The 14,512-nt window shown below is 48.7% G+C and overlaps 1 protein-coding gene across 1 annotated transcript in view; it reads right to left on the minus strand.

Moving 5' to 3' along the window:
- GBX1 (gastrulation brain homeobox 1) overlaps positions 1 to 14,512 on the minus strand; it is a 150,094-nt gene that overhangs the window by 65,912 nt on the left and 69,670 nt on the right. The gene's annotated exons all lie outside the window — the stretch shown is intronic.

The raw sequence follows: 14,512 nt of genomic DNA on the forward strand, positions 1-14,512 counted from the left end.
ACCTCTACTGCAAAAAGAAAATGTTTAAAACAACAAAAGAAAAGTTCCTTTAGGAACCACCTTCCACAGTTCAAAAATAGAACTAAAAGAAATCTTATAGACTCCATCTACTTTAGATTTCTCAGTAAAGTACATAGACTCAATACGTTTTTCCAATATTTCCATTAGCATTTTGTATTATGATAATGGGAATAATGTGACGTTCATCCCCCGTTCCAGCGACCACAGCCCAAGCAAAGTGTGTCTGTGTGCGCCCTCATGCCTGCAAGCTTCGGCGCGTTATAAGTAAATAAACAACGAGGGCTCCGGACCATTATCCTCCATTGCAGCCCCTGCAATGGGGGATAAAGGCCATAAGCACCCCTGGTTCCCAAAACAGGGCATCCCACTGTAGGAAGGAACATCCTTTTCCAAGATGGTCACCATGGAAAGAGAAGGCGGGGCTCCGTACAGAGCCCCTCTTCCCTTTCCATGGCAGCCTGCAGAAGGCAAAGTCAGAACCCTATGACCATATTACCACAACAACATTTTTTTTCCCTTACAAACCTATCCTACTTTCGAATAACTTTACCAAGGCGGTCCCAGGTGGACATGGCCACTTTAACACCATTTTCCGTCCCTCACAGGCATGGCCAGTAGCCAGATGGTCCGGGTCATGACCTTATACCATGAACCGGAAAATCTGGCCACTGCCCATGGCCACAGGCTATACCTCAGTTACCAAAGGTATATCACTATTTTTTGTACCTACATTATGACACTTGTCAAAAAATAAAACCCAGGCACATTTGCAAAACCATGCTTTAAGGTCCTTGCTGATGCTCCTTACACGAGTTTGCTTGAAATCTGCCTATGTTTTATTTTTTCAAAAGTCTCAAAATGTATGTACATACAATAGTCATATAACTTGAAAAAATCCATTCAGTCTTTACACAAACATTGAAGGTTGGGTCTATAATCTTTCTGAAAACTTTTGTCCAGATTCGTCACACGGCAACAAAGTTATAAGCCATGCAAAAATGTTGAGACCCCCTTCTAATTTAAACCCCTATTGAGAAAATCCCACCAACTTTACAAAAACATGTATATCTAGATTTAAAATTGTTTTGCAAACGTTTGTGCAGATTTGTCAAATGGCACCACATTTATAAACCTTTATAATATTTTGAGACCCCCCCTCTAAATGTGTTCCCTCTGGACAAAACAGCTCCACACTTTCCAGAACCATTCAGAATCAAGTCTAGAATAAAATTCCAAAATGTCATGCAGTTTCATTGAGTGGCGCCAAAGTTATAAGCCATCCAAGAACTGCTTTTCACCAACCCTGTAATGCAGAAATAAGAATAGATGTCCCCGAACATCTGAAGTGTTCGCGAACATCACAGACCTGTACCCGAACATCCGGACTGTTTGCAGGCTTTGGGGGTGAAAAACACCCTTTTTTTGGCTTCTTACGGCCATATCCCATCCCATCCTCATCACCCATCACCTCCCCAGAGATTGTTTGATAAGTTTGATAAGTGCAATGTTGTGTTTTTTTATATGCTTCTACCACTGTGTCTGGGGAGACTGGCAGATGTCCGCAAATCCAACATGGCGGGCGTTTCCAAAAATCTGAAGCACTTCACGCTTTTCACTATCCAATCAGTGGGTGCGTCCGATGTCAAGGCCAATCGAATGCCCGTCCGCAGACTGAACAGGGACCTAGATATCACTTGTTTTTTTTTACCTACTTTTTGGTTGTTTTAAAAAAAACTAGTGGACGTATTTACACCAAATTTACAAAAGCACGCTTTCAAAGCAAAGCCACCGCTCCTGGCGCAAATCTGGTGAAAATCCATGCAGCAGTTTGGGCTGTAGGCATGAGCAAACATTTTTTCCATTATGCCTATGGAAAAAACTAAATTTTGGGACCTTGCCTATAAGTTTGCCTGCCCTTGACGAAACCTCAGCAAACTTGCCAAAGAAATTCCGACCGGGCCATATATTATTTTTGCAAAGTTTGGTAAGGATTTGTCCTGGGGGGAGCGAAGTTATAAGCCACCCAAAAAGTGCTCTTCCGGTGAGTTGAGCAACTTAACCATAACTGCATGGCCCCTACTGCAGGCCATGTAATACAGAGAGAGGGATATATATATACATTTATTCTTTTTTAAATACGATTACTTCCTGTCCCTTATTACTACAATTTCATAACTAAAAGGTAGGAGCACCATTACATTAAGAAACATAAGTTAAGTTTAAAAAACAGACATAGCTATATGTGATTCTATTTATTCACGTTTTACTTTGTATCCCCTTTTGTTCTTGCTCCTTTTTACCCTGAAGGAGTGCGCAAAATAAAGTTACACAGTAAGAAACACATGTAGGTCATGTTCGTTCACTTTACTTGTATCTGGAGAGCAGATTACACCAAATTACTATATTTTACTCATGTGAGCAGATGCATCTCATGCCCCTTATAGTTTTAGTTAGAACAAACAGATTGTGTAATGGAAGTCCTTTATGAACAATAAAAAACTTTGGGATTCATTGGTTACTTATTTGACTTATATGCACAAGTGGTTTCTGTTTTTATATTGGAATTTTCCAAAGAGGCAAAAAATTAAGCTCTGTCACCTGATAGGATCATGTGGAGAGAAAAGATTGTGGTTTCATTGTCGACTGCATTGTACCCCGACATGCTAGCCTGTGTAGCTTCAGGGAAAGCTGGGAAAGTATTTGATAAGTTGGGGCCCCCTCATCAAAGAAGCTGAGTTGGAGAGCTGCAGCAGGCATGGCAGGAAGAAAACGCCTCCGTCCTACAACCTACCCTGGTGTGGCAATTTTACATATCTGGGGGGAAAGCGACATCACACTCTGGGAAAAGAAACTTGCCTCAACAGCGTTCCTGGTGGCCAAAAGGGATATTGCAGCAAAGTGGGGGGCGGAGCGGGGCGGCCACTGGCATTTCGATGTGGAGCGAAGCAATGGATCAATATTGTGCACTGGAAGAAAGGGTGTATAGCTCAAGAGGATGCCCCACAAAACACAAACAAATTTGGTGAAAGTGGTTGGGAATCGATTGAAACACGCTGTAACGTATAACTTGGTGGATAGGCTGTAGGTCGCATTTCTTTGAACTGGACATGATTGCGAAATGCTGGAATATCAGGATGAAATGGATGGGCAGACTGGGGGAAGGGGGAAAGGGAGCCTGTGGGAGGGATGAGTGTTACGAATTTTTATGATAATATGTTTTACAGTGAATTTGTAAAGTTAATTTGTATTGAATAAAAATCAAACTTTTATATAAAAAGAAAAAAAGGTCCAAGGTAGCCGTTGGCCCCTGAATCAAAATACGGGATTTGGTGTCTGCCACAAAAGAAACGTTCACATTTATTCTAAAGATAGAAGGTAAACCTTTAACACAGATAACTCTGAGAGGCCGCTGCCCATGTTGTAACTTCACAAGACACCTCTGCAAAATCTCTCACAAAGAAGAATTCTCATTATTTTTATGGAGCAAATCAGAGTTATTCTAGGACCCGTCCAAATGGAGTTAGTTTTTGCCCACATTTTTCGAAGTATGGAAGTCCCATCAGGAAGGCCTGTAAAGAATGCACAGAAGACTGACTCTGGAACGCGTAAGAGCCGGAGCGCAACTGAATCCCAAGTAGTGTTTCAGTTTGGTGTATTAGGCAGTGTGCCTGCCCAGGTCTTTCGCAAAAGACATCCAAAAAGTTTTGCAGGTAGTGTTTGTAGATCTGGTTGATGATCAGTTTGAAGATTGGTAAGGATTTCGTTCTGATAAAGCTGGTGTGCCTGCAGTCATTAATATAGGTCGAATTAGAGAGGGCTCGGCAGCCTGACACCAAGCCTTGCTTCAGCCAATTCCCGTGGTCTGACACCAAGCCTTGCTTCAGCCAATCCCTGTGGTAAACTTAGCAAGTCGTCCGGTGCTCATCCTTTTGAACTCTGGTTGGTTTCAGGCCAAAGGGCAGTTAACTTGTTTTCTGTGGTTGGTAAGAAGACAAGGTCCTGGTCACTTATCTTGAACTTCCATAATTGGTTCCCTTGCTCGTATAACCTCTTCTGATTCTCTTGGCTATCTTGCAGTTGCTGTTAGGACAGGCGTCTTATTTTTAGTCAGCCCTGGGTAGCTTGAACGAACTCCCCAGTTACCATCTCAAAAACTCCTTCCTAACCTTTCTTCAGGGTGGCAAGGAAATAACAAGGTTTCCTTCTGTGAACGATATGAAAAGGGAAACTAGCCTGCAGAAGCTTGGCTATGTTCCTGGCAGCAAACAAGGCCCACAGTAGAAGGTCATTCCAGTTCCCAGCGTCCCGAAACACATTTTGCTAAGAAGGTTCTTCTAACATCTGAATAAAACGCTCCAATAACTCATCGGTCTGTGGATGGTAAACTGAAGTGCAGAGGGTCTCAAGCTTAAGTAATCAGTCAGGATATGGGGCATAGCAGGGGTCACCTATAGTAATAATAATAATCTGCATTTATATAGCACTACGAACCCTCAGGCAGGTAAGCGCTGCTTATTATTACCACAGTGTGTGGTGTTCATTTATCGACCACGGAAGGATGAAAGCCTGAGTTTGGCCCTGCCAGGATTAGAAACTGCATCAGCAGGCTCTGCACAGATTTCAAAGCGAGCGCTCTACTCGCTGTGCTATCGGACCAGCCTAATCTGTGATCATCTGTTTTAGGAATCCTATTTAGGAGAAGAAGGGTATTAGATGTGTGATCATACGCTATGTGTTGTGATTGCATGCATGGAAGTCTACCCCATGAACAGTGGCGTGATCCAAAATAACTATTATGTCACCGTTATCTGCCTTGGAGGAGCTCAGGATACCCATAGCATACATGACAACTGTGGAGAAAACATTCCTTAAAGAGGGGAAATGGTTGAAGTGGGGGGGGGGGGGATCTCCCAACCTCTTTCTGACGTGTTGCATGGGACAGTCCAAACACTGTTTTTGGTTTTATTTATGGATTCATGCCCAATGAATTTACAATGTTTTTGACATGATACAATTTCCCCAATTCTTTACAAAGTAAGGTGCCCCCTAGAGTTCTACCCTCCCCTGAATAGACCGATGTAGCAAAAACTGACCTTTAGAAAGGATTGTTATTTTGGACAGTACCAAATTCCTCCCTAGATGTTGATGGGCCTGGTCTGTGAGACTCGGAAAGGGGGCAGCTGATGACAGGATTCAGAACTCTGATTCGCGACAAGGTAGTTCCCTTCCCACCAGGAAAGTAGGAGGAACTGAACCCCAAAGAACTCCTCTTGTTCTGCTCTAACTCATGGGCCTCTTCCGCATTGGCTGGGGTGCATTGTTCACAAATCAATTGAGATATCTGGTCCCCTTCTTGAGCCTGGAAACTCTGACCCATTATTGAAACGGAGGACCTTAGCCACTGCTCTGTTACCTGGGCCAATAACTCCAGCCCCATGTCTATTCTATATCCAACCACCAAACTTGACGTCCATATGTCCAGTCGAGAAGTGCGGCCTTTAGGCCAGTGGAGATGACCGCACGCCCTTTCTGAGCTATCTCCACTGTGTATATACCGTATAAGACCCATCCTTAAGAACCTGGTGCGACCCAATTTGGTAGGCATCACTCTTAATTCATTAGTGGGCTCGACTCAATGCATCCCACCACTGACACTACCTGTCAGGATGTTCTATGCATGGTTCACGGAAAACTGACTCGCGAGTGGGCACGGGGCGCTTATAAATGTTTATTGAAATATAAATCCACCCAGATGGGGCAATTATAAACCAAAAAATAAGTCTCTCAAACTGTGGTGTGCTGTTTCATCTGCCATTGCTTTTGTGGGTTTCCCAGGGGGTCACCAACCCTTTCGTCTGATCTTGTTCCTCAAATATGAAAAGTCACTTTGTCAGGTATTAAATCTGTTGGACAGTTGCTTATATCACCAGAGTATCTTGTTCAGGAAACGGACGTTCCCAGGGTCATCACCTTTACTTGCTGGACCTTCGCAAGGGCTTTAAAAGGGCCAGCATCGAAAAAGTGGTGTCCACCCGGGGCCCTGCAGGGGTTCCCTGATGCCCCTCCAGTACGGGAAACAGCTGAGGTCGGCTACGTTTGCAGGGGGGAAGAGGAGGGGCAGGGATGCACCCACGTTTGAGGCCGTGTACTTGCACTGAGGAGGGGAGAGAACATTCTCACCTTGGCAGTCAAAAGTGATCCCTCGTTAACGGCCACTGGCCCAGGGAGGTGCCATCTGCTTTGTCACTAGAAAATGGCAATTCATTTGAGGCGTACAATCATCTTTGATGACCTAGGCGCAGCATGCTATAGCCAAGGTCGTGTTCCCTTGGCAAATGCTATTTGCGGAGCAGTAACTTCACTTCACACCATTGGAGTCCCCACATGAGTGCCTCACGTCGGCACCAACACAATAAAGCACATAGCCCTGAGGTGTGTTTTAACTTCAGAGAGGCATGTAAGGGGGCTGGAGGGGGTGTAGGCTATAGCTCACAGGCTTTGGCTTCCTACTGTGGCATGAGAAGGGGTTAATAGGAGCATATTATCATGGCATGAGCAGCCAGCAGGAGAGCTAAAACACTAAATGGCCACTTTAAAAAGATATTAACCACGCTGTGCCAGAGTCATACACAGAATGGAGGTGATTTCACTCACTGATAGAATTGCTTATATCCCGAAGGAGAAACAGATTATTATTTTTTTTTTACAAACAGCAAAAACTGAACGTGGGACAGCTTTTTTTGCAGTATGGAGACAGGACTACTTGTGGCAATTCTGAGTGCCCCAAAGTACATTGCACGGCCTCATGATGTATGGCTTGTTTGGGATAGGTGGGCCCTGCCAAAGGCACTTTGTGGAGATGTCGCAAGATCGTGGCTGGCGATCTTGCGAGATCTCGGGTCCGCGAGAAGCGCGAGGACCCGCGCTCCCGGACATCGGCGGCAGAGAGCGCAAGGACCAGACCGCCCGAGCGCTGCTCCTGCACAGAGGAGCCCAGTGACGCCAGATCACCAGAACTAAGAGTCCAAGGCCACAGGCCACAGGAGGCCACATGGGTGCCCTGGAAGCTTACAGTGTGCCACCATTGTGCACACCCTGCCCTCAGTGAAGCAACTATACGGCACGTGATCAGAACTGTGAGTATAGCCCCTCTCCACCCATGGACAACAGTTTACCTGTTATGTTGTAATTGCCCAATAAACACAGAAGCACCTGTCATCATTTTAGACCACCACATATTTGGCGACGAGGATACAAAAGACCCACGGGTCCACCATGCAAGGCACTACACCACCCCCTGCATTCCTCCCCTCACCCGGGACCCCAGCAATTCCATGGGTGCATTGGGAGACCCTTTTCTCCATGTACCTGGAGGCTGTAGGTGGCATGGGATACGCATCTCCCAGGAAGAAAGCGATGTTGCTAAACGCAATGGGGTTTGAAGGCCAGCGCATCTTTGCCAGTCTAAAGGCCATTGAAGTGGAGGATGAGGACGACAACGTTTACAAGGAGGCAATCCGCTGCATAGCGAAGAGGTTCACCAATAAGGAGAACGTGGTGCTGCACAGGCTGAGGTTCTACACCCGCAAGCAAGAGGGAAACAAGCCCGTGGATGACTACATCACCAGGATGAGGGAGCTTGCATCCCTATGCGGTTTCGGTGAAAACGCAGAACAAGTCATCTGCAACATGCTGGTGGTTCACACGAACTCCAGGAAAGTGCAGGACAAATTCATCCAAGAAAAGGAGGTGACCCTCGATAAGGCCATCCAAATTGCCAGTGCGGAAGAAGAAACCTCCAGCAGGCGCAAAGAAGCGGGAAGCCACCCGCCAGTGCCTGAACTTACAGCGCTGCAATGGAGAGGGCGCAGAGATAAACAGGCCCGTGACAGCCCCATAGACAAGGGCCCTAGGCAAAAAGATGCACCGAAATGCTAAAGGTGTACCAGCACTAAACACGTGGCGAACGATCGCGACTGCCCGGCCAGGAACAAGGAGTGCTCCAAGTGCGAACAAATAGGTCACGTGGCTTCGGCCTGCACCTGGCGGGAAAAAGCTGTCACCCACGTCGATGGTGACCGCGAGTCGAGTGAAGAAGACGAGCTACAAGACAGACCCATGGTCATCATGGTGAACACCCTCCATGCCAGGAGAGAAAAGCCCCACTACACCATTAAAGTGGACGGCATGCAAACACGCGTCATAGCCAACTCAGGCTCAGATCTCACAATCCTTCCCATCAACACGTACAAGGAGATGTTGGGACAAGACAGAGTGGAAATTAGAACGACCAGGCAAAAGTCGACGATTTTCGGAGACGCAAACGTCGATCTACTCGTCTACATCTGAGCTCAAATTGAGTTCAAAGGCAGGGCCACCACCACCAAGGTGTACTTCTCGTCCAAAGGCCCCGCCGTGCTTGGATGGGACGACCAACACAGGCTCAGTATAAGACTGGATCCCAACACCCTGGAACAGGCACTTATGGTCTCTGCAGGAGCAGCGCAAAATTTTAAAGAAGTTTTTCCAGGCCTGTTTTCCAAAACCCCGGGGAAAGTGAGGAACTACATCCACAAAATCCGCCAAAAACCTAATGCAGTGCCGGTGAAACACAAAGTCAGGCCAGTACCCACTACGGCAAGACCAGCATTAGAAGCCCACCTCCGGAAGATGGTCGTGGAAGGGACCATTGAAACAGTGGAATCCTCCGAGTGGTTGAGCCCAGTGGTCCTGGTTAAGAAGAAATCTTGCAATGACCTCAGAATATGCATCGACCTAAGGAGCCTGAACTTAGAGGTTGGTACCAATAGTTTCCCGCTCCCCAGCGCCAGTAAGACTGAGATTCTACTCATCGGCGCACCCACTCCCTCCTTCCCTGCAGCTCTCTGGCCGGCCTCCCTTGGCCCCCTTCCTGCCCCTACATGCAAGGCTAAAAACCTCGGGGTCATCTTCGACTCCACACTCTCCTTCTCTCCTCATATATCTGATGTCTCTAAGAAATCACACTACCAGCTGCACCTCCTCAGAGGTATTCTTCCCTTCCTCTCCTTCCCCCAGAAGCTCACTGTCTCCCGAGCCCTGGTTCTCTCTAGGCTGGACTACTGTAACAGCCTCTATCTTAATCTCCCTGCCTCCACTCTCCGCCCTCTGCAACTTATCCAGAACAGAACTGCGAGACTTGTCCTTGGCCTCAAGCCCAGGGACCGTATCTCTCCAGGACTGAAATCTCTTCACTGGCTCCCAGTGGCTGCGAGGATTAAGTTCAAAACCCTCTGCATTGTCCACAAGGCCTTCTGGGGCTTGGGGCCTAAATACCTTCAACTCTCTCTTCCTAAATATCTTCCTTCACGAGCCCTTCGCTCATCCATCTCTAACTCCCTCATGGTCAGCCGCTTCTCGAAGCAACGCGCTGGGGGTAGATCTCTCTCCGCAGCAGGGGCCTCCCTCTGGAACAGCCTGCCTGCCTCCCTGAAACTTGAGGAGAACCATCTCCGGTTCCGGAAGCACCTCAAAACCTTCCTCTTCGCTTCTGCCTTCTCTCTCCCTCTCCCCTGCTAAACCTGCTTAACTCCCCACTGAATTCTGTACTTAACCTGCATCTGGGCCACTCTCAGCGACCTCGGTCCAGGGCCCAGCCACTCTCCACTTGCACTGCCCCCCTGGCTCCCCCTGCACTGTGGGACTGTCACTGTATCCCTACAGCCCCCTGCTCAGCACTTGCTCTGCACTTACCTCGCACTTGCCACTAGTTGGCCCTTTTTATTTATTATTATCGTTATTATTTCACTACGCCACTTACCTTGTACTGCACTTTTCCCCCCACCTCCTCCCCCTGCACTTTCTCCTTTTCCCCTTACCTCTGCACTTGCGCGATCTGAATGACACCTGGCCTAGTAGGATCGCTTGTCCGTCTTCCCCTTGTTTCCCTCCCTCCCTGCCTCGTCGCGCCTTGAAACACTTGTGTATAGGCGCGTTACAAATACCATATCATATCATATCATATCATCAGCGAAATTGTGCTCATGATGAAAGAACCGGCAATCTTCTGGCACATTCCAATATACTCGCATGCCGTTTGGGTTGTATTTGGCAGTGTCCACATTCCAAAGGATGATGAGCTCATTATTAAAGGGAGTCGCGAACGTTTCCTACTTTCAGGATGATATCCTTGTGTATGCCAAGGACACTGAGACCCATGACAAAGCACTCACGGCAGTCATAAGCAAACTTCAAGAAGCAGGCATCCACCTATCCCACGAGAAATGTGTTTTTAGAGAGAGTGAGGTAGAGTACCTTGGGTACCGTATTTCAAAGGATGAGGTGAGCCCCAAGAAGAACCTACTTGAGGCCATAACAGACACCCCCTTGCCCCGATGTCCAGAGAAGAATTACGCTTGTTCCTGGGCCTCGCGGAATACTATGCAAAATGTGTCCCGAGGTTCTCCGAAACCACAACCCCATGAGGGAACTCCTGAAGAAGGGCACAACCTATGTCTGGGGATACCCCGCAAGATGAAGCCTTCACTGAAATCAAAAGAAGGATCCTACACGCACCCTGTTTGAAACCGTTCAACCCTGAATGGGAGACCTGCATCACAACGGATGCCAGCGCGTACGGGTTAGGGGCCACACTGACCCAGAAGAAGGGTGACACAGAGAACATCGCAATTTGAGAACGTAGCATTTGCGTCGAAAGCCCTATCTTCAGCGGAGAAAAATTACTCCACCGTAGAAAAAGGGATGCTGGCATGTGTCTGGGCCGTTGACTACTTCAGATCTTATGTTTGGGGCATGAAATTTCGATTGGTCACCGATCACAAGCCCCTCATCCACATGCGAAGCCCAGGCGGCAGCAAGACGGCCACCCCGAGGCTGGCCAGGATCGCTGCAAAGCTTCAAGAGTACACTTATGAGATAGCCCACATTGCCGGCTGGAAGAACGCACAAGCGGACAGCATGTCCAGGCTCTTGAATCAAAACACCCATGGGACTACATTCCTTGAGGATGAGTGTGTCGTGGCCTCCATAAGTGACCTGCGGAACGGCGAGTACATGGACCTGAGTGAGCACCACTGGCAGGAGGAGTACGAGCTGGACGACGCTCTACTGCGCATATCAGCCTGGGTCTGCGATGGGTGGCCCGATGAAAGAGCAATCCCTGAAGGTCTACGTCCCTACTGGAAAGTGAGCGACGAAATCACCGCCATGAACGGAGTCATTCTGAGAGGCGACTAGTGATCCCACCTGGCGGCATCCGCAAGGTAATACTATGTGGATCAGGACATACGGCAAATGGTTGAGAGATGCCACGAATGCATGAACAGCGACAAGCGCTTGTCGGTGAGACAAGCCCCCATGCGTCCCACCGAAGTCCCCAAAGGGGTGTGGCGCAAATTAGGGTTGGACTTCATCGGGCCCTTGGACAGCATGTCCCCAGAACACAAATATGGGATAGTCATGGTTCATTACTTCTCCAAGTGGGTAGAAGTTGATTTCACCTGGGACATCACCACGAGTGTCATGATTCCTGCCCTCATGTCCCCAGCCCTCCAAGATGTCAGGCTGGAGCCAGGCCACGATCACCTACATGCCCCTCAGGGGCCTCTCCATCCCTCCAAAGTCCCACTTGAAGTCAGACTTGGCGCTTGTGCCACCAGACTCACTCACTCCCATAGGATAACATTGGGGATTGGACTTGTAGTGCATTGATGGGGACAAGATGGATGCCCCACATATTTCGGTTCCCAGAACTGTATGTGCGGTCTAGTCTTTTGGGTGTGGTTCAGCCCAGAGACACCTGGGATACCCAGAGACTATTTAAGCCACACCCAGGCTGAGAAACATGCTTTGCGTTTTCTGCACCTGCAGCGTGACACTCACCGTGTTCGGATCGGTCTCCAGTAGGCCTGCATCTTTCTTCTGTGCTCAGTTCCTACAAGAACAAGAACACTGTTAGTAACAGCCTTACCTTGCCGCACTTGTGCCCATCATTCATCGCTCCTTCTGTTCTGCGGGCATCTTCGGCGGTGTCATTCCCATCCCGGCACGCCGCTTCCTAAGGAAAAGGGAAAAGAACAGAACAAAGGCATTAGTAAGCATTCTGCAAATCTTCGCTTATTTTTAAATACTGTACGAGCTTCAAACGCTTACCTGAATCCCAGCCGCTCTGGGGAACTCTGTCTCCGGAACTTCTCATCCACCTGCAAGAGGCAAAAGACACTCCAGGTTAGCGTGGAAACATCTAGAGGCGCTGCATACCGCGCTTACCCACCGCTTTTGTTCTTCATAACCGGCATCCACGCTGAAAACATCGCAGCCCCTAAAAGACACAGAAAAAGAACTCAGTTCAATGCAAATATGAAAGGGGTGCATTGCACTCACCTTCAGCGCTACTTATCTCAGCAGCACGCCGCCATCCCCGGACGCTGGCCATCATCTAAGGAAGGAAAGGAACGAAGTTAGAGAACTGTTGAAAAGACTCATTATACTTACCTGTCGGACTCTTGCCAGTGAAGTAACTAGGCAGCAACGAGCCCGCATCAATCAACGCGCCCCTGTGCTGAAAGCAGGATGGAGAGCACACTATCCAAGAAAACAAGGTGAGCTGTGGATCAAAGGGAAGGGTTGGACCCCGGGGAAGAAGGGGTTCAAGCACACAGAGACAATAGGGAGTTAAACTCTACCAATCCTGTGTTTCAGGCCCAGTCTCCAGTCGAATAGCCTCCAGGGAAGGGTTTTAGGTCGTAAGAGGTCAGAACAGGCTGAGTGACGTCCCTGTGAATACCAGGTGAGCCTTACAACGAGAACAGTCATCGAGGCACTCACCGCCATATTCCAGCGCAAGGGCCTACCCGAGGAGATTGTGACGGACAATGGGGTCCAGTTGGTTTCTTGAGAAATTGAGAAATTCCTAAGATTCAACAACGTCCGACAGCTGAGAGCAAGCCTCTACCACCCACAGGCCAATGGGCTTATAGAGAGGGCGAACCCCTTCATCAAAGGCGTGCTGCAACTGGTGCTCGCCTTGGGCCTAGACCCGTACAAGACCATCAAGGAAGCCATTGCAGCCCACCGCATCACTCCCAACACCATCACTGGCGTTTCATCTTTCCATCTGCTGAGGGGGAGAAGGGCAGCATCCACGCTGGTGCCACCCTGGCTCCACCAAGTGAGGGATGATGAAGACGTGGATATGAAAGATATAGTTTTTCGCATGCAATGAAACAAAGAAGCCATGATGGCTCAAGGGAACACACGCAGAGTCGCTCGTCACACAGAGGTTAACAAAGGCGACTTGGTGAAGATATGCCTTCCCCATAAACACACCACGACCGGCTCCAAATACAGGAGTCCCATAGAAGGGGGCCAACCACATCTGCACCAGCAATGGAAGGAAGTGGAATCTAGAAAGGGTGGCTATGTATCGCAGAAAGGAATCCATCGAACAGCCACTGTTGGAAACAGGAAAAGAGCAAGGCCAACAACAGCCGCCCGACAACCTCCATCAGTCAGAAAGAGATGCATCGGAGACACCATATCATGATGAACTCTCAGGCACCAACTCCTCAACCCAACCCTGGGAGTCACAGCGCAGAACAAGACAAGGAGAACCCGATCCACCCGCAGCTCTCCAAGTGGTCTACCGCAGCCCCGCTTCGCTCCCAGATCAACGCAGACTACAGCGAGAGAAAAGAAAACCCAGCAAGTTTGCAGACTTTGTCATGCAATGACCACCTATCCTTTTTCCCAACAAAGGAGGTGTGTGGAGACGTCGGGAGATCGCAAGCAGGCGATCTTGCGAGATCTCGGGTCCACGAGAAGCGCGAGGACCGACGCTCCCGTAAATCGACGGCAGAGAGTGCAAGGACCAGACCGCCCCAGCTCTGCTCCTGCACAGAGGAGCCCAGTGACACCAGATCACCAGAACTAAGGGCCCCAGCTTCCAGGAGCGTAACTCCAAGGCCACAGGAGGCCACATGGGTGCCCTGGAAGCTTACAGCGTGCCACCATTGTGCACACCCTGCCCTCAGTGAAGCAACTAGAGGGCACGTGATCAGAACTGTGAGTACAGGCCCTCTCCACCCATGGACAACAATTTACATTTTATGTTGTAACTGCCCAATAAACACAGAGGCACTACAGACGTCCTGTCATCATTTTAGACCACCACACACCTGCTCCTCTTTTTAGGCAACCCCCAGCACAATATGGCTATGCCCCCATTCAGAGCCCCCCCACGATTGTGTATCCCACTTTTTAGCACTGCCCGTGGTTCATCCTTAAGCCTGGACCCACACCCTCCCTCACCTCTTGGAGCTCCCTTTCTGACACCTTGACTACTTCTCTGTCATTCCGGCTGCCTCCTCAGCCTACCTTTCACCAGCCCATCTCTTTGTGCCTTCCTATGCTTTCTGGCTAGGAAGTTGCCCTCTTCACTTCTCAACTGTTGTTTCATCGTCTATGCCTCACTCGTCCTTATTTGTTGCCACCA

Source organism: Ambystoma mexicanum, chromosome 2p (assembly GCF_040938575.1).
Source record: "Ambystoma mexicanum isolate Mex_15411 chromosome 2p, UKY_AmexF1_1, whole genome shotgun sequence".
In the NCBI taxonomy this organism is placed as follows: Eukaryota; Metazoa; Chordata; class Amphibia; order Caudata; family Ambystomatidae; genus Ambystoma; species Ambystoma mexicanum.